We start from the raw sequence: 20,823 nt of genomic DNA on the forward strand, positions 1-20,823 counted from the left end.
CTTTGAAGACATGATCAAACAGGCTATCCACATCAAGGAATTTAGGGTCAAGAAAGGTGAAATCACTCTTCAGAGGGACATAAAACAAAGTTCCACTTCTAACAGGGACAAAACCAAACATGTCAACAAGAACAGAGAAATTGTCCATGATGGAGTTGTTGACAATGTAACACCCAAACCTGCTAAAGCAGCATTTAATCTCATAGATGGCCTCAAAGAGGCCAAAAATGTTGAGAAACCTCCCCCTAACAACAAAACATTCGGGAACAAACCAAGAAACTCATGGACAACACACCCCAAGTGAGAGTATACACCCTTGGGAGAACCTTTGGATATGGTTTACAAAACATTGCTACAACATAAGCTTATTTAACCAATGGATAACCCTCGTCCCTATGATCCACAACCACATCCAGCATGGTGGAATGAGACCTCATTCTATGAATATCACCAAAACAAGGGACACAAAACTTGGAAGTGTATAAACTTGCACCATAAAGTCCTTAACATGATTGATGATGGTGATCTTGTGGTAGATGGACATAACAAAAAATTGGATCACAAGGCGTTCAAAGAACCTTTCCTAGCTTATGAAAAAGGAGAGACTTTGAAACCACAACCCTACAACAAGGTCAACTATACATATTCCAATGATGACAATGTCATTCACATGGTTGAACCTGTGGAGTCTGAATACTGCGACGTTATTACTAGTAAGAGAAAATAAGATAATGACAAACCTAAGCCACCTTTTTTCTTAAGAGGCCCTACTCTCAACGCAATGGATAATACACCCTTGCAACACTGTGCTAATGTTGTCACTCATTCTCACCCCAAGTTGGTGCTCAAAAGCCCTGCGCCTCCTACTTCAAATCTTGAACAACACAAAGATAAAGCCCTTGCTCGACCAACTGGAAAAGGTGCAAAACCCACAACAAACTTGACAGCAACTAGTTATAGTGTTCTCAATCAGTTGAAATGAACTAATGCTTAGATTTCCATCTTTGAGCTACTTAAAATCTCACCTGCTCATAGGCAGATTTTGGATAAAGCCCTCATTGAGGCAAATGTTCCTCAAGTTCTTGATCTTGAGAAATTTCAATCCATGGTAGGTCACCTAACCTCACCTTATATTATGACCTTCTCTGAGGAGGATGATAACTCGTTGAGTCACCCACACAATCAACCTCTACACATCAAGGTTATGATCCATTAGACACGAGTTCATTGGGTACTCAGTGATAATGACGCTAGCCTAAATATTGTCTCTGCTGCTCTTCTTAGACAATTGAATTATGTTGAGGACTCTATTGATCCTTGACGTAAGAGCACTATCAAAGCGTATGACAAAGTGGAACAAAAGTCTCTAGGTCTTGTGGTTTTACCCATTCACATCAGTCCTGTAGAAAGGGATGTCACCTATCAGGTGCTTGACATTCCCTTGGCTTACAAAATTCTATTAGGATGACCATGGATACATGAGATGCATGCTGTACCATCCACATACCACCAATGCATCAAGTTCCCATTTCATGGCTCTAAAGTTACTATTCCTACCACTACTAGCTATACTTGCAATATGCTCAAGGCTGCTAAAAATTTCATCCCTGCTAACCATGAGTCCACTAATTATCATGATAATAAGCTGAAACAAATTGAGCAGTCATTCAAACTGAAAGAAACTAGCATGGGAGAGTTACACATTGAACCAGTGCTATCATTAACATCTCTCCGAGAGTCTCCTCGACATAATGGGAGACCCTCAAAGGCAAGGAAGCCATTCATGCTAACACCTCAGACCAAGTATAATGACACTTTTGTCAAGGCTACAATTCCCTTAGAAGATGAAAGTGAAAACAGAGCCATTGTTGCATTGATGTACAAAGAAGACGCTCCAATGGACTAATAGAGAAAGCTTGAGAAATCACTCCTAAGAAATATAGGCCTGGTCTTAGGCTTATGAAGCATTTTGGTTACAAGGGGACTGGCCCTATTGGGTGCAATAACAATGGCCTAATTGATCCTATCAAAGCAAGAGCTCGAAGCAACCGTGATACAACTAGCCTAAGATTTAAGACGATTCCATTTCATTTGGCACCAAATAAATTCATACCAACACCTGAGAGTTCATTTGAAAATGAGTCACAAGCTAAGTCAGATACTCAAGAGGAAGAATCTGATGATGAGGATTCCTATCCTCATCCTATCCCTTATGATCTTGGTAAATTCTTTGCTGAGCCAGATGACTTTGTGCCACATGTTAGCACTATGGATGATACTAGTGACTCTTCTGAGGACAATATTGAGCAACTCAAATATCATTTAGAAAAGGGAGAATCTAGTTAGTCATGCCATGTTGAGCATTTGTGTAAGAACCTAGAGGATGAAGGTGACTATGTCCCTACACTGTTGGGGAGTTCTATAATCTCTCACTATGTAGCACTGATTCTAAGGAATATGAGTTTGATTCTCTTTCAGAAGTGACTACTAATAAAGACATTGACCAAGTGCATGTCTATGAAAACCAAATCAAAGTGGGTGAAACATCTAGGGTTAGGTCACATGGGTCAAATCCAACTAGTGTCCTAGAGTCATTAATTACTAACGTTCATACTTCAAGGCATTTGAACACACCTATGGACAAGGTCACCGTAGGTCTCAAATTGCTGGTCCAAGCACTTAATGACTATAATATAAATGTAATTGAACCAACCACTACTCTCTCACTCACACATCCCAAGCTTATAGACTAGAACCCCAATGCATCTATCGAAGTCCCCACTTTCTAGAATGACTATGCTCTCGCCTGTTACCTAAATGCTAGTAACGTCTTTCACCAATGAGCAGAGTGTCAACATTACTGAGGTTGACATCAAATATCTCAGTCATAAAATTAAAAAGAAAAAATGTAAAAGGTCTGATGGTGAAAACCACATTGTGGTAGTGTCGAAACCCAAAAAAGTAAAAACAAAAGATGTATCCAATGGTAAAAACCTTTCTGAGGTTCCTACGGATGAGATATTTCATGTACTTGCCACTCACTTTTAGGAGAGATCATTAGTGTTGATAGAGCTGACACAACCAATTAATCTAGGCATAGAAGAACATCATCATTTGATACATCTGGCATTGTCACTGTTACATGAAGAAAAGGAAGGATTCATTACATTTTTCAAAGAAAAGAAAATAATTTTTTCTTGGAAATACTCTGACATGCTAGGATTGGATCTTGATCTTATCATGCATCATTTGTCCATAGCACCTGGCATCAAACTAGTTAAACAGAAGCTTTGAAAAATGCACCCTCACATTGCATTGCTCATCAAAGCAGAATTGGAGAAACTTCTAAAGGCTAGTTTCATCCATGCAATTGATTATGTTGAATGGATATCCAATATTGTTCCAATTTATAAACATGATAAATCTATTAGAGTTTGTACAGACTTTCACGATCTTAACTTGGCATGTCCTAAAGATGACTTTTCACTCCCTAATATTGATATGATTGTGGACATGACAGTTGGCTATGAGATGTACTCACTTATGGATGGTTTTTCTAAATACAATCAGTTAAAAATTGCGCTAGAAGACCATGAGAAAATGGATTTCACATGTGCATGGGGAACTTTTTGTTGGAATGTGATGCCATTCGGCTTGAAGAATGCTGGTGCTACATTTTAGCGGGCTGTTACTACAATTTTCCATAATATGATGCATAAGACCATGGAAGACTACGTTGATGATACCTTGGTCAAAAGTGCTAAACACAATACTCATCTACAAGATTTGGGGCCCATCCTAGATCATATGGAAAAGTTTAGTCTTTGGCTCAATCCTAAGAAATGTGCATTTGGTGTCACATTAGGAAAGTTTCTTGGATATATTGTTTCTGCAAAAAGAATTGAAGTAGACCTAGAGAAAGTACAAGCAATAATGGACATGCCAACACCTTGGAACATCAGCCAAATGAGAGGACTATAGGGAAGGCTCCAGTCTATTCGTAGGTTTATCTCACAATTAGTAGATAGATCACAACCCTTCAAAAAGACCTTACATAAGGGTGTAAAATTTAATTGGAGCCAGGATTGTGAGCAAAGCTTAACACATATCAAACAATATCTTGTCAATCTGCCAATCCTAATGCCTCCTATTCATGGGAAGCCTTTTATTTTATACATTTCAGCCACTGAAACATCTCTGGGAATCCTATTGGCTTAGGAAGATAATGACAACAAAGAAAGGTTTATTTACTACTTGAGCCAAACACTAGTCTCTTATGAGAAAAACTATAGCATTATTGAGAAAGCTTGCTTGGTAGTTGTCTTTGCTTCCCAGTAGTTGAGACACTACATGCTTGCCCACACTACAAGGCTCATGGCTAAAATAGACCCACTAAAGTACTTGCTCAGTAAGGTAGCTCTCATAGGAAGATTGGCTAAATTTGTTATGATACTCAATGAGTTTGACATCCAATATGTTGAACGCAAGGCTATTAAGGGATAGGCAATTGCAGATCAACTGGTCGATGCACCCATAAAAAGTCTTCTACCAACAAACATTTATTTCCTCGATGAGTCAATTTTGACACTCATGCACCTCACATGGGTTATGTTCTTTAATGGGTCCTTCACACAACAAGGATCAGGTGCTGGATTACTCTTCATTACACCACAAAGATACTCACTTCCCAAAGCGTACAAGATTATGTTTCCTTGTACAAACAACATTTTTGAATACGAGCTTTGATCAATGGCATGAAAATTCTAGCTGAATGGAGAGTGGATCAGTTAGATATCTTTGGTGACTCTTAGCTTGTCATCAACCAAGTTAATGATGTGTACCAAACAAAGGATGAGAAACTAATTCCTTACAAGTGCATGGTTGATGACTTAAAGAAGTATTTTGAACACATCACCTTCTAACAAGTTCCATGAGTAGACAATAAAGCAGTTGATGCCATGGCCACCCTAGCCTCCCTGTTACAAATGCCTGAAAATGATCTCCAACATGAGTTCTTGGTGGAAGCGTTACACTACCCAGCCTATGACACCCCTGATTCTAAGATGATCTATTTTGTTATAGGACAAGAATCATCTCACTACATCACATTTATTCCTACCTTCGCAATCAAACCATTTCGAAAAGTCTGACCCAAAATGAGAAATGTTACCTAATCCGTAATGCTTCACATTATGTCATTATTGCTGATGATCTATATAGGAGAGGTCTCGATGGAACACTCCTTAGGTGTTTAGAACTTGAAGAGTCCAAATGCGCACTAATTAACGTTCATGAAGGCATTTCTAGAGCTCATTCCAATGGCCTGACACTAGTTCACAAACTCCTTTGTGCTGGTTACTACTGGCCTAAAATGGAGCAAGAAGTTATCAAGTATGCTAGGTCCTGCAAGCAGTGTCAGATACACAGGAATTTGATTCATGCTCCATCCAGAGAGTTGATTCCTTCTACTACAACTTGGCCATTTCAATAATGGGCCTTTGACTTGGTGGGAGTGATCCACCCAACCTCCTCTAATAGACATAAGTTCATTATCATGGCTACAAATTATTTCACAAAGTGGGTGGAGGCAGTACCTCTCACTGTTGCTGATGGAAAAATTATAGCACTTTTCATCACAAACTACATCATCTGTAGATATGGTGTGCCGTCCTCAATCATTACTGATAATGGAGGACAATTCAAGAATAAAGGCCTCAAGAAATTGTGCAAGAAATTCAAAATCACACAACATTGGTCTTCCATTTATTACCCCTAAGGTAATGGCTAGGCTAAGGCATCCAATAAGGCAATCCTCAAAATTCTTCATTGCATAGTCAGCAAATCAAGGAGATACTGACATCTCTAGATCAATCCAACTCTATGGGCATATAGGACAAGCATTAGAACTCAAATGAGCACAACTCCCTTTGCATTGGTCTATGGGGCAGACGCTGTGCTTCCAATAGAGGTTGAGATTCCTACTTTGAGAATCTCTATGAAGGGCCTTATCAATGATGATGACTATAGGATAGCTCGACTTCAAGAGCTTGTGTTACTAGATGAACGATGACAAGTGGCATGTGATTGTCTGCGAGCATATCAACAATGGATGGCAAGAAGCTACAATCGAAGGGTCAAGCCACATGACTTCCAGCTGGGTGATCTCATCCTGAGAGAGAACCCTAAGAATCAACAACAGTGAGTAAAAAATGGAAAGTTTGAACCAAACTGGCTCGGTCCCTACATCATTACTACAGTATATGGGTTTGGTGCTTATCAGCTTTCCACAACTGAGGGAGAAGTGCTAAAAGAACCTGTCAACACTCTCCACCTAAAGCAATTTTACAGTTGATCTGATATCAGTAAGCTCTTTGTACATACCTATATGTCTTGAAAAAAATCTTTAAAATTGCAAAATGTCCTAAAAAATAATTGTTACCCTGGTAAAAACCTACAATAGGTGCCTTGGTAACACCAAAAAAAACTAAAAAATCTCAAAAATACAAAAAAATTCAAAACAAGAGAAAATACTAAAAAAAATTGAAAACAAGAAAAGTGCCATTGGTGAAAACCTAGAAATAGGCATCATGGTAGCAAAAAAAAAAAGGAAAATCCTATCAAGAAGGTGAAAATCTGGTAAATCGGCACCTCTTATTCCCAATGCTCCATCTTGCAGTGCATCTTCTGGTTATTCTATACAGTCACTTTCATGCTTCTACTTTACTACTTTTCCTGCTTTCCACTTATGTATCCATGAATTGAGTCTTGTTACAGCTCGAGGGCATTCCCCTTTAGTGTCACTCTTTTTGAGATTCTCCTCATAGAATCTCCTTCGCGATAGTCATGAGTGGTCCTTACTGCATCTGCCTACTATCGCTAGTGTCACTCTTTTTGAGATTCTCCTCATAGAATCTCCTTCGCGACAGTCACCAGTGGTCCTCACTGCATCTGCCTACTATTCATAGTGTCACTCTTTTTGAGATTCTCCTCATAGAATCTCCTTCATGAAAGTCACCAGTGGTCCTCACTGTGTCTGCCTACTATTGCTAGTGTCACTATTTTCAAGATTCTCCTCATAGAATCTCCTTCATGATAGTCACTAGTGGTCCTCATTGCGTCTGTCTACTATTGCCAGTGTCCCTCATTTTCAAGATTCTCCTCATAGAATCTCTTTTACAATAATCACCAGTTGTTTCAACTGTGTCTACCTACTATTGCTTGGGTCACATGTCTAGATTCCTTTATAGAAGATCTCTCTTGCATCAGTCACTAGTGGTCCTCACTACATCTGCCTACTGTCGCTAGTGTCACTATTTTTGAAATTCTCCTCATAGAATCTTCTTCGCGACAGTCACCAGTGGTCCTCACTATGTCCGCCTACTGTCACCAGTTTCCCTCATTTTCAAGATTCTCCTCATAGAATCTCTTTCACAACAGTCACTAGTTGTTTTAGCTATGTTTTCCTACTATTGCTTGGGTCACGTCTCTAGATTCCTTTTGGAAGATCTCTCTTGCATCAGTCACCAGTCATCCTGGCTGTGTCTGTCTACTGTCACTCAGTCCTATTCAGGTTCTTCATCATGAAGATTCCCCATTGACCTCAGTCACCAGTCATTCTGACTGCGTCTACCTATTGTTGTCACCCTATTGAAGAGATTTCTTTCAAACATGTTCTAGACACTGACACTTGACATCAATTCCAAAAATGTTGAACTCAAAAATGATATACTTGTTTGGATATATTGAGCATTTTCTTTGTTTTCTTTGTTTTGCTTTATCATATCTCCTTGAGCAACTTGATGATGTCATCTTTGACTAGAGAAGTAATGACTGGGGGCATGATCTTTTCTTTTCTTTCTATCTGTGATTTAGTTCCAATAAGTTGATATATTCCTATAAAAGGGGCGTCCACTATAAGAGTCTCCATCTTGTATTGGATGGTTGTGTGTACCTTGACTCCTTTTATACAAATATGCCAATAACATTGGTTCTTCTCCTTGTTTGTTAGAGTGAACTCTTCATGCTACAGTAAATACTGATACTCATCCTGCTAATTGAATATATGGGTAACTATGAGTATATCTAGCTCACTTTTGTCTCAGGTTACCTAATACTAAGAATAGGATGTATCTCCCGTGTGTTTGGTGTGTTTGTCATGCAAGAAACATTTTGGTCATCCTAGCATTTATGTTTTGATGCTTATGTTAACTTGCTATATTAAAAGGGAAAAATGTTCTGGTCATTCTAGCTTCTTGTGCCTTGAATGCTTACATTTAATCCTGAAAAACCTATAATGTATGTTCTATTCATATTCCCATGATTGCAATGTCAATGGGAATTGTATAACATACGAGCTTTGTTCTATGTCTAGTGATGATAAATCGTCGAGGCTTGGTAACTAGACCTAGGGTTGCATTTAACATCAGTCTTGTATTACATACTTCACTTGCATACGCACACAATTCGGTTGTGATTCTATTTATCCCCTATGTGATGAAGGATTGGGAGCATCTTCAAACATACTAGGTTTCTCCACGGTTGCACAAGCATTTGATCCGTCGATTCACACTCCTCAATGGAATACCTGTCACTGTCAAGCAAAAACATGCAACACTACATGAGATGTTAATCCATTTTCATATGCATTGCATCCATATACTCATAATCACATCACATCACATCAGAATACATATGCATTCATATCAAAGTACAAAATACATCTCATAATCATCATACTGACATCTCATGTACATCAAAGTAAAGAAAAAAAGACAATGACATGTACACTGATACTCGACTCAAAATCTCATACATATGTATATCTCAAAAGAATGGGTCAGTACAAAAAGGGCACTACTCGAGTGCTATTGGTCAAAATGATACAAAATGGTACTAGCACACCAATCAATACATAGCCAGAGATCAAAAATCAACAACCAGATGCACAACATATGACTCTACCCTATGCTCTCATCTCTAGGAGGAGGAGGAGTAGGAGTAGCAGGTGAAGGAGGAGATGGTGGCATGTCAAGTCTAGTAGGAGGTCGTGCACCTCTCGAATCTCGAGCATACTATGAAAATAACTACACCTGTAGAGCCTCATCAGGCACCATTGTCGAATATGTAGTAGAGTAGTAAGCTGCCCAAGACAACTGAAGGCAGATCTCCTCCTACAAAATCTCCAATCTCTACTTAGTAGTCTCGGCATGCTCTCTCCATCGATCAATATCTCACTGCCGCTCCACCAACTATAAGTCTCGAATAGCTACCTGTATCTGCAAAACCCCCAACTATCAAGAGGCCTAACAAATTTTCTCTTGGTAGTGCCATACTGTGTCCTGCACCCCAACTGCTGGCTGATTTGGCATATCCTCATCAAGCATCTCAGGTGCCTACCACTGTGGTGGTTCCTGCAGCTGTGGTGGTGCCTGCAGCTGTGGTGGTGCCTGCTGCTGTGGTGGAACCTATTGCTGTGGAGCCTCCTACTGTGGGACTTGCTCCTCTATCCTCTGCCTCTGCCACTAGCCATGTCCTGTCCCACTACCCCCAAAACCTATATCTAATCCCATCTGACATGGAGGAATCTGCATCTACTGCACCCGATGCTAAACCTGTGGCTAAATTTGTGGGTGCACTTGTGGCTATGGATGTACCTCTTGCTATTGAGGCACCTCTCTCTATGCCTAATCAACCATCCCTAGTGGATTAGTAAATCTCAAGAATGGATGGATGATCAAATGAGCCTGATAAGTAGGCATCATCCCTGCATCTGCTACCTCCGAAAGGTAGTCCCACTGAACTACAGCTAGGCTGTGCATGTCTATCATGGATCGCCCTAGATCCATATGTGGAGGCCACCCTCACCCTACATCCCTAACCAATCTAGCATAGGCACAGTACTCTTGAGAAATATCCTGTGGTCAACCATACTGCCACCACACCTCTGAAATCGCAAACTGCTCTATGATTTGTGTCGTCCTGCCCAATAGTGGCCGCAAGCTAAACATCCAGGGAAACTCTCTCTAGGTGTCATCCCAATCCTCCATCTCTCGCTAGGGTTGTCATATGACAGAGACCAGGTCATCAAGATGTGTCCTCTAGTGCTTTGTCTTACCTAGGAAGACCTAGGTAATGTGCCCCCAATATCTACAGATATACGGCTCCCTCGGCTCTTGGGCATCCTCATGAATGGGCCTACATATGGGAAGATGCTCCCATGCCCAAATTTGTAACACATAAACACCAGCAGCCATAGTCTTCTTCTCATGGAAGACTGTCTCGTGCATCTCATGGTACAAGTGAGCTAGCATGCACTAACCCCACCCAAAAATCTCAGGCACCTCTACCATTCGGTGCAACATAATACCCCACCCACACTCCAAACGATGCTGTCCTCTGTCAAGACACAAGAAACAACTCAAGAATATAGCTAGCATAGATGGTAGCCTATGTGTCTGCCCATATGTATGCATCAACTAATCCTAGTTGGTGGCTCTACCTTGCTGCAACTCTCTACCAAATACAATAGATAGTGCCTCTATACCTGCTTGAGGCACTCTATCATACACCACTCGGGCTCCATCAAAAGGAATCTACAAGATCCTCCAGATGTCCTTCAGGGTGATCATCATCTCCCCCACTAGCAAATGAAATGTGTTCATCTCTGAATGGAAATGCTCCACCAAAGCTATGAGTAAGCCATGATTCACCATCATGATTGGGATCTGGCATAGCGAAGACAAACCCAATCGAGCAATTGTGTGCCCATTCAACATCATCGAGACTCTATAAAAACTCTCCATAGGGTGGATAATGCGATCTGAATGAAACATCGTCAAAGACCTCCTACACACACAAACAAACAATGACAAGAAAATGATCAGTACTAGAATGAAATGGTGGAACAAAGCTAATAAAAATGCAAATTTCACGTACAAAACTGAACATTTTAACCTTTGCTATCATGGGTTCTCGCATGAAGATCTCTAGGTCTCACGTGAAGTTTCCCTCTTGTGTGTGAAGAATCTCCTTGTCGCACGAGAAATGAAGTCATTGTGTGAGAAATAAAGTTCTCACGCACGAAGAATCTCTTTCTTCGCACGAGAGGTGGGTATCTCCCACGCGAGAAACCTCACCAATGCGTGTGAAGAAACAACACACCTTGTTTCTTTGCGTGAGGAGAGAACATCTTTGCATGAGAAAGGATAGTCTCATGTGAAGACTGATTGATCAACTCCTAAAACATGCTAAAACATGCAATAAATGACCTCGTACAGCGTAAAAGCAAAAGTACGAAGGTGAGAAATCGATGACTCACCGGTGGTCTGTAGTCTGCTGGCCAACTATGTCATCTAGAGCACTCAAAACGATGATATCTCACATCCACTACCATGTCTCTCTTAGAGCTATATTCACTACAAGACTAAAAGCACAAATGAATTGAAAATGACCCCTTGGGCCCTTATATAGTTGTTGACCTAATTTCTCAAAGTGCTTCAATTTGCATGAAAATCACTCCTGGCTAATTTGACCATTTTGAATCCATTTTTGGGATCAAATTCAAAATTTGACTCACCTAAGTGCCTCAAAAACATGTTTTAAAATTTTGGGGACCAACGCAATCGAATGCTTGTGCAGCTCAAATCTTTCTGATACTTTGCGATTCTTAGAGTTCTTTCAACTCTACATTCATTCATGTTTTCAAAATTCATTTTGGAAATAGTCAACTAAAGTCAAATATGCTCAATTTTGGTCAACTCCTTGGTCAAACTTTGTCTTTTGGACCTCGAAATTACTTTGGATTGACTTCCAATATTCTTCAGATCATTCTGATCTCTTCATATTTCTTCAGATCATTTTGATTTCTTCATATTTTCTTTTGATCATTTTGATCCTTTCTACACTCTACTACATCTCGAATTTCTTCTATATCTCTTTGTATACTGCTTTACATCATACTTTTGGTGTGTCATCTTTTGATTTTGCTCCCAAGGGGGCAAGATGATTACATCATTGAACTTGCATTTCAAATCGATCTGAATCTTCATCACTTGGGACATCTTGTTCCTATCTTATGTCCTCATCACTTGGGGCATCTCATCACTAGGGGTATCTTGTTTCCCTCTTTCTAGCATCTTTTTCATCTTGTCATCATTTGATTATAGGTATTAGGACAATCTAAACCTTGACTTCTGAGGATCAGGCTTCGTTCTGGGGATGATTCTATGACTCATAATTCGATCTTGCTATCTTTTATCAATTTCAGGTATCTAGGTGTTCTATCTAGATCCTTAAAGGTTAAGCTTAGTTCTAGAGATAATCTTTTAAATGCTTTCAATCTCAGGTATCTAGGTGTTCTATTTGGATCCTTAAAGATTAAGCTCCATTCTAGAGATGATCTTTTAAATGCTTATCACTCTCAAGTATCTAGGTGTTCTATTTGGATCCTTAAAGGTTAAGCTCCATTCTGGAGATAATATTTTAAATGCTTATCACTCTTAGGTATCTAGGTGTTCTATCTGGATCCTTAAAGGTTAAGCTCCATTATGAAGATGATCTTTTAAATGCTTATCACTCTTAGGTATCTAGATGTTCTATCTGGATCCTTAAAGGTTAAGCTCCATTCTAGAGATAATCTTTTAGATGCTTTCAATCTCAGGTATCTAGGTGTTCTATCTAGATCCTTAAAGGTTAAGCTCCGTTCTGGAGATAATCTTTTAAATTCTTTCAATCTTAGGTATCTAGGTGTTCTATTTGGATCCTTAAAGGTCAAACTTCGTTATGAAGAAACCTTATAAATGCTTATCAATTTTAGGTATCTAGGTATTCTACTTGGATTCCTTGGGATTAAGCTCTATTCTAGAGATGGTCCTTAAAAGCTTATCAATTGGTCTTCGTATCATCAATTTTAGAACCAATCTCATTTCTTGATCCTCGCATCATGCTTTCTGATTTTCTTTGAATTGAACGTGCTTCTTGCACATTCATTCAAAGAGGGGAAAAATGTAATACCCCAAAATTGGCTCATTGCCATTATACCAATTCTGATCTATTTATGATCAATCCTAAGATCGATTCTAATAAGCAATTCTTATTCTACTACTTGCTACTTGACTTAATTGTCAAATGTAGAAAGCCCTAATTTGCATTCATCATACTTGTTATTTAATTCCTATGGTATTTACTCATATTAGTCACATTGAAACCTATTGATTAATATTTAATTTAATTATTAAGTATTCATACTTTAATTAAATTAAATTATACCTTAAGGCTAATGTACTAAGGAATTAAATTTATTTAATTTAATAAATATTCTCATTTTGATTAATTAAACAAAATCATTTAATTAAATAGGAAGTCATCCCTAATTAATTAAATGAAATTATTTAATTAAATGAAAAAGGCATTTATGAGCTCATATCTCACTTATTAAATTAAATAACCTCTTCAAAATTCTCTCTTCAGTTCTAAATGGAAACTCTGAGTGAACTCTCTCTTGAATTGGAAACAGTCTAGTTAACTTGCTCTCACACTTATGACAAGTTCAGTTAACTGCTCATCACACTCAGACCATAAACAATTCACTTCACCTGCACAAGGAAGTTTCCATCCTAACTAAATCTTTGCTTCAATCCTGACCGTCAATCCAAGTTGATCTCACCCGTTGATGGATTCCAGGAATTCTATTTAAGGAACTCCTAATTCTTCATTACAGAGGTTGAATTTTCATGCTATTGAATTGCTATCAAATTGAGTACTCACCTTATTTTCTAATTTCCACATTGCTATCATTTTAGATTCTCATCTAGCTTAATAATGCATACATCTAGTTTAATTTCTTTTATTGCTTAATAGAATAAATTGCATCTCTCATATAGAGTATTTTGCACATTTATTTAGATTAATTGCATTTAAATCCTTCATTCTTAGAGGGTCTGGTTGCCTACACCTCAAATCTAAGGACATTAATTAGGTAAAATCCTTCTAGATAGAAGGTGACAGGTCACTCTATCGAACCTCTTGGATAAAAAACTCAATGTTTATTCCAGGATGATTCTGCAGGTAATGACCATGTCAGAGTGTTTGTGAGGTTCAGAGGCCCACATTTCACAAGTACATGCCCCTTTAGTTTTATTTTGAAGTTGCATTGTTTTGATTACTCTTCCAAAGGATTCTACCATAATGATGAAAAGAAAGGGGGATATGGGGTCACCTTGTTGGAGCCCCCTAGATATACTAAAGAATCCTTTTGGAGTTCCATTAATAAGGAGTGAGATTTTTGGGGTAGATATGCATTGAAAAATGATGTTTATCCATTGTTTCAAAAATCCAAAAGCTTTGAGTGTTTTACATCAGAATCTCTAGTCCACTTTATCATAAGCTTTTTGTATATCTAATTTTAATAACATGAATGCTTTGTTATTTTTGTTTGCTAAATGAATCATTTCTTTAATGATAGAAATGCCATCTAAAATAGATCTCCCAAGTACAAATCCTATTTGTTCTTCTAATATTAAATTAGTGAGAATTTTTTTAAGACAGTTAGCTAAAGCTTTTGAGAGGATTTTATGGATAGTTTTGCATAGTGCAATAGGTCTAAAGTCTCTTGGTTCTTCATTCCTATTTTTCTTGGGTATTAGCATTAGGAAGGTTTGATTGATTTTTTCTAGGAGGGTTCCTTTGTTCCTAGGTGCTTCCATTGCTTTCCATAAGTCTACACCTATTATTTTTCAACATTTTTGGAAAAAGAATGCTTGGAATCCATCAAGTCCTGGTGATTTGTCTAAGTTAATATTAAAGAGAGACATTTTGATTTCTTGCAATGTGAATGGTTTATTAAGGGCTTTATTATCATCATATGTGATCACCTTAGGTATTGTTTTCAACATTTCTTCTTCTTATATTCTATTAGAAGTGTCACAATTATTAAGGATATCTTTTAAATACTCCACCAAATTATTTTCTATTTCATCTAGATTATCTATCGATTCACTTTGTATATTTTTAATTTTTGTTATATTGTTGCGGGCTCTATGGTGTAGTGTGCTATTGTGAAAAGATTTTATGTTACGATCTCCTTTTGCTAACCATTTCTTCCTGGATTTTTGCTTCCAGTACATCTCTTCTTTAGTTAATATTTCTTCTTGTTTTAGTAGATATTCTTTTTCTAGTTGGTAAATTTCATTAATCATTCTTTTCATGATAACTTCTTCGTTTAATTTTTCCAGTTTCTCTTCTATGTCTAATTTTTATTTAAATATATTTTTGAATTGTATTTTATTCCATTTCAAGATCTTTTCTTTTATGATTTTCAATTTGCATACAAAGCAAAACATTTTTTAGCCCTAAACTTGTTCTTCTTGCCACCAGTTTTTATATTATTCATAAATTTGTTGTCCATAAACTATATTTTTTCACATTTAAATGGTTTTCAGCTAGGCTTAACCTGTTCTTTAATTTCCATTTTAACCAAGAAGTGATATGATCCTACCATTAGTAGTATTTCTACTCTAATTTCTTTGTTTAGATTACTTAGCTCTCCTTTAAAGAAGAATCTATCCAATCTTTTTGCTATGTAATTTAAGCCTTTCCTTCTATTATTCCATTTGTATACTCCATTTTTTGTTGGAATATCTATGAGAGAGTTACTTTCTGTCCATTCTCTGAACTCTTCTATGGTTCTAGATATTGTCTGAATCCCACCATAATTTTCATCTCTTTTTAATATTACATTATAATCTTCTCCCATAATAGTGTTCTCGTTTTATAGCATGTTGAGAAATATGTTGATCTCATTCCATACTACTAATTTGTTTGTTGTTTGTGTAGGCCCATAGACATTTATTACTATCATTTGGAGATTAGTTTTTGTGCTATAAACTTTGCTTCCCATCCAATTAGAATTAGAGGTCATACATTCTAGATTAACTTTTTGGTTATTTCATATTATTTCAAATCCTCTTGAGGCTCCCTGTGATGACTTAAATTCTAATTTGCAAGTTCCTAGTTTTTGTCCTAACTTTAAGGTTTCTTCTTTGTTTACTTTTATTTCTTGAATTAATAGGATTTTTGTGTGAAGTAGTGTTGGATTACACTTTAATAAGCATTTCTTTCTAGGGGCATTTAGGCCCCTAGCATTCCATTTAGTGATTCTCATTGATCCTTGGGAAGGTTCTTCCCCTTCCTACCTTGTAGAATTTTTATAATCTTAGTTTGTTCCTTTGCTTGTCTTGCTACCTTCCTGAGTTCTTTTAATGATTTTTGTCCTCATTTTTGTTTTTTTTTTCCATAGTTGGGTGTCTTTAACCCTTCCTCATTAATGGATATACCCAATTTTTACAAATTTAGTTGATTTTTTACTCTTTCTACAATTTTTGAATCTTCTATTTCCTGGCCATCCTCTGCTAAAACTTCTTTAATTAATTGGCTATTCATTTGATAATCTTCTGCCTCTAGATTTTTACCTTCTCCCTCCATTCTTTCTTTCTCTATTCCTTCTTCCCAGTTAGAATTTTCCACCATAATTCTAAAATCTTCCCATATTAAGTATTCTTCTCTCTATTTTTCCTGTTCTTCTCCTTGAATGCTTGTATGTTATTGATTTGTTCTATTTATGAGGATAATTTTATTAATATCTACCGGTGTCAATGTCTCTATCACTCCTCTATTTTCAGCCCCTCTTGTTTCTTCTTTGTCCTGATCAAACATATCCTTTCCATTATTCAATGTCTGCCAAAATTTGTAGCTCTTCTTTTTTTCTTTTTTTGTAATGGTAACATTGCTCTGTTAGGCTAATTCTACTATCTGAATATTAGGGCTCTGATCATTCTTCTCCAAAATTTGATTTTTTTCTTGATTCACTTCATCCTCTGATTCTATTTCTCTGTTAATCCCTATTTCTAATTGATTCTTGTTATTTTTTCCTTCCTGTTCCATTTTTGTCTCTTCCTCTAATGTTTTGCTTTTCGTATTACCTCTTTTTTTAAATTCCTTTTCTAAGTCTATTTTCAAAACAACCTTACCTTTATGTTATGCATGGTTGGCTTTTGCTATGATATATTGGTCTTCCAAATCATTTTTTAGGAGCAATACCTCATGGGAAAGCATATTTAATTTTTTAACATTGATCTTTTTCTCTTCTATTAAATCCTTCTCTGTTCTGCAATCTTTACAGTTTCTATATTTTTCTAAAGAATGTTGGTAATTTTTATTTTTCATCCTTTTATATTATATCTCTTCTTCTCTCCCTAACTTTTCTTTTTGGGCTTTTTGATCTATTTCTATTTTCTCCACATCTTGGTTTCTCTTTTTTTTCGTTGTTCTTTTCTCCCTATTTCCTTCTACTTTTCCTTCTCTTGTCCTACTTGCCCTTTGTATTTTCTTTAAGTTATTCTTGATATTTATGTTATTAAAGTCTGTTGATATGATTTTATTTATTTCATCTGTGTATTTAGTAAATATTAATTTGTATATTGATTTGTTTGTTATAATCTTCCTATTTATTGATTCACTTTGTTCTATTTTTACCAAGAATCTTATCCTATTAGTTTTAAATTTATTAACTTGAAATACTATTAGAGTTCCTAAAGAATGTCCCATTCTCTTATAATGTGGGTGTCATTTAGTTCTGTTGGTATGTTCGCACAATCCATCCATTTAATTGCCTATTTTTGTTTATTATAATTTTCATTGAAATTGGGCTGCCATGCTGAAAAGTTTATGATGCCCTTTGAAAAAACAATTTGATAATTTTAATAGTTCTTTTCTAAATTTAGTAAGTTGAAATTGTAGAAACCAATATTGATTTACATGAGGAGTTATGTTACTTACCTTTGCTCCACAGATTGTTGCCAGATTTCACTCCAATTTATTTCTGTATTTTGTTTTCCATTCCAGTATGCATGAATGCCTTTCTCAAAGCACTCATACCATTTTGCTTCACTATATTTATTGCAAATGATTACAATGTTGATGTTGTCTACTTTGGTTAAGTTATTTTGATTAGGGTTTGAGCCTTCACTTTGATTTCTTAATACACACTGCTTCTTTCAATGTGGAGGAATATATAATGCTGATGAGGATGTTTTTGTTCCTTTCTAAGTTTGTTTTCCTATATGATTTTTCAGTATAGTTGCATATGTTTCATACATATCTGTTGAGATCCGTGGTCAAGATGGTGAAAAACCTAAAGGTATATTATTGGGTTCTGAGATCTGGGTGGGTTGAAAAGTTTCCTTTTTGTATTTTCTTTGCATTGACAAGGACTTTTTGTTTACTCTGCTAGTGTATTTGGTTTTTTTGAAAAATACCTTTTGATTCTTCAATTGTTGATCCAGACCTTCAATCTTGGTGTATGGTTTTGAAGTCTGCTTTTTTCCATCTTATTTGCACTTCTTTCTATTTTGGATGGTCTTCCATCTATTTTCATTGCTGCTGTTCTATTTTCTGTGGATGACGATGTTTCATTCTTCATGGAGCCTAATTAGGGTTTCAAAGCTTATCAAATTTTATGGTTTTTTGTAAGAATGTTGTTCTTCCTAGATTGTGGAAAGTGCTTTGAATTGGTTTTTAACTTGCAAGGCACTTGCGCTCGTTGTCTGATATTGATTTATTTTGTGATTTGTAGGAGGCCTACGTATAAGGGTTGTCGTATTTCCTATTTTTTATAGATTATTCGTTATGTTCATCATATTCGTAGAGCAGAGCTATTATTGCAAAAGGGATTTATCATATTATAATAAGTTAAGAAAATTATTAATAAACTTACTAAAATTATCTTTTAATTAATTAAATTTTAACTAAATTAAATTTTAATTATCTAAAACTTAAATTTTAATTAAATTAAAATTTTAATAAATTAAATATAATATAATTTAAAATTTATATAAATTAAATAAAAAATAATTTGAAAAAAGTGAAATCACATTTTTAAAGGCTCACCAGCTTGCAAACCTATGGTTGTGGATGTTATTGCTGCCGCAAGTAGTAGTTGATAGTACTATTGTTGTGTGCATCAATACCACCTACCGCATGCAAGCTTTAATGGCCATAGACAGGGGTGAGGTGTGGAAATTGGTGGTCCCACCCCACCTTAATTAATATATACTTTGTTTTAAAAAAATTATTTAAAAATTCCCCCCCGCACCCCCCCCCCCCCCCCCCCCCCCCCCCCCCTGCATTTTAATACTCTTTTTATAAATAAAAATAACATTATCTAAATCTGATGCTAATACACAACCACCTGAAGATTGTGAGAGAATTTTCTTTTCTCTCAAAACCTTCTTTCTGAAAATACCTCCTCCAAAATCCCCATCCTTGCGAAATGAACTCTCAATCTCTAATAAGGAGTTCTCCCCTAAATTCGGGGCACTGATTGTGTGATCATGCAAGGGAACTCATTGATCACAATCTTTTAACTCTTTATTTACTTTTTGAATATTCATACAGACTTTTTGCAATTTAAAATATCTTTAATGAATTAATTTCTCTTTCACTCTTTAATTAATTTTTGAAGCATTTTTGATAAAGTATTTATTAACTTAAGTAATAATAATATTTAGCATTTATTGAAAAAATGATCTCCTAAATATATTATTATTAAATTAAATTAATATTATTATGCTCTAAAATTAGAACTATAAATTTCTCTTTAAATTTAATTCTTTTATTTAATTAATTAAATATTGAAATCATCTTTATAATTTTTCATTAAATTAAATCATTAAATATTCTTTTAATTTGACTTAATTAACAAAAAAATCACCATAGACCTACAATACGAAATATGAAAACCCATCATAAAATACAACATATAAGATCAAACTCAAGGGTTATAATCACGAATTTATGTCATATGACAAATTTAGAAGGGTAATCATCTTAGATACTTGTCCTAATTTCTAGGACAACTGGTTTTAAGGTTAGGATTTGGACTCAAGAATTTTTCTCCCCTCTCTTACCATTGAGATATTGTGATAGGGTACACTTATCTTGGCAATTATGAGAAGTCGATACCTAGTACTTGTAATTTGGATAAAATCCATGCATGTACAAACACATGTATTCTAAACTAAATAGGCAATAATAGGAAGTGGTGCATCATGTAGATCCTAGCTAGCAGGTGACTACCACTCCCTTCCTTAACCACATCAAAAATTTCATACATAAAGAAAACATACATGCACACCATACACATGTAGAATGGGGTAAGTATCCATAGAAATCATGTATGAATAATCCATCTAACTAAGATCATTAAATAACTAGAATCACTGCAAATAATCATCATCAAATTATAATCATGCATACATGAAGTTACTAGTACTAAAGTAGTCTAATCATATGATCAACTATGTATGAAAAAAATATCAATAATTTGGAAAACACTGTCACTACTCATCAAGCATAAACATAAACTGGCCTAAAAGAGTTTAGCAACAAAATCAAAAAAGTTAACTATGGGTAGGTACTACATAATGGCCACCATTTATATCTTCTAAAGACTAGCAAAGATCAGATTCCCTACATCTAGATGTGTACCTAATCAGATCTTCCCCAGATTTACAATGATTATTCTCAACAAATTTAATGGCAATAGTTCAGATTTGGCTTCTAGTGGAAGCTTGCTCAATTATGCTTAAACTATAAAAGCAATTTTTGTAACCCTTCCAAGGGTCCATATTTTTTCTCTAATTCTATAGTAGTTATATCATATTCTCTACTACTATTATTTCCTTTTACCTATGAATGAATATATCTCTTTGTTGTACCTCATTCTCCCATTGATATAAGTGCAAAACCTTATTGCGTTTGTTAGTGTAT

This window comes from Cupressus sempervirens, chromosome 2 (assembly GCF_028749045.1).
Source record: "Cupressus sempervirens isolate cs-2001-9-10 chromosome 2, ASM2874904v1, whole genome shotgun sequence".
Lineage (NCBI taxonomy): Eukaryota > Viridiplantae > Streptophyta > Pinopsida > Cupressales > Cupressaceae > Cupressus > Cupressus sempervirens.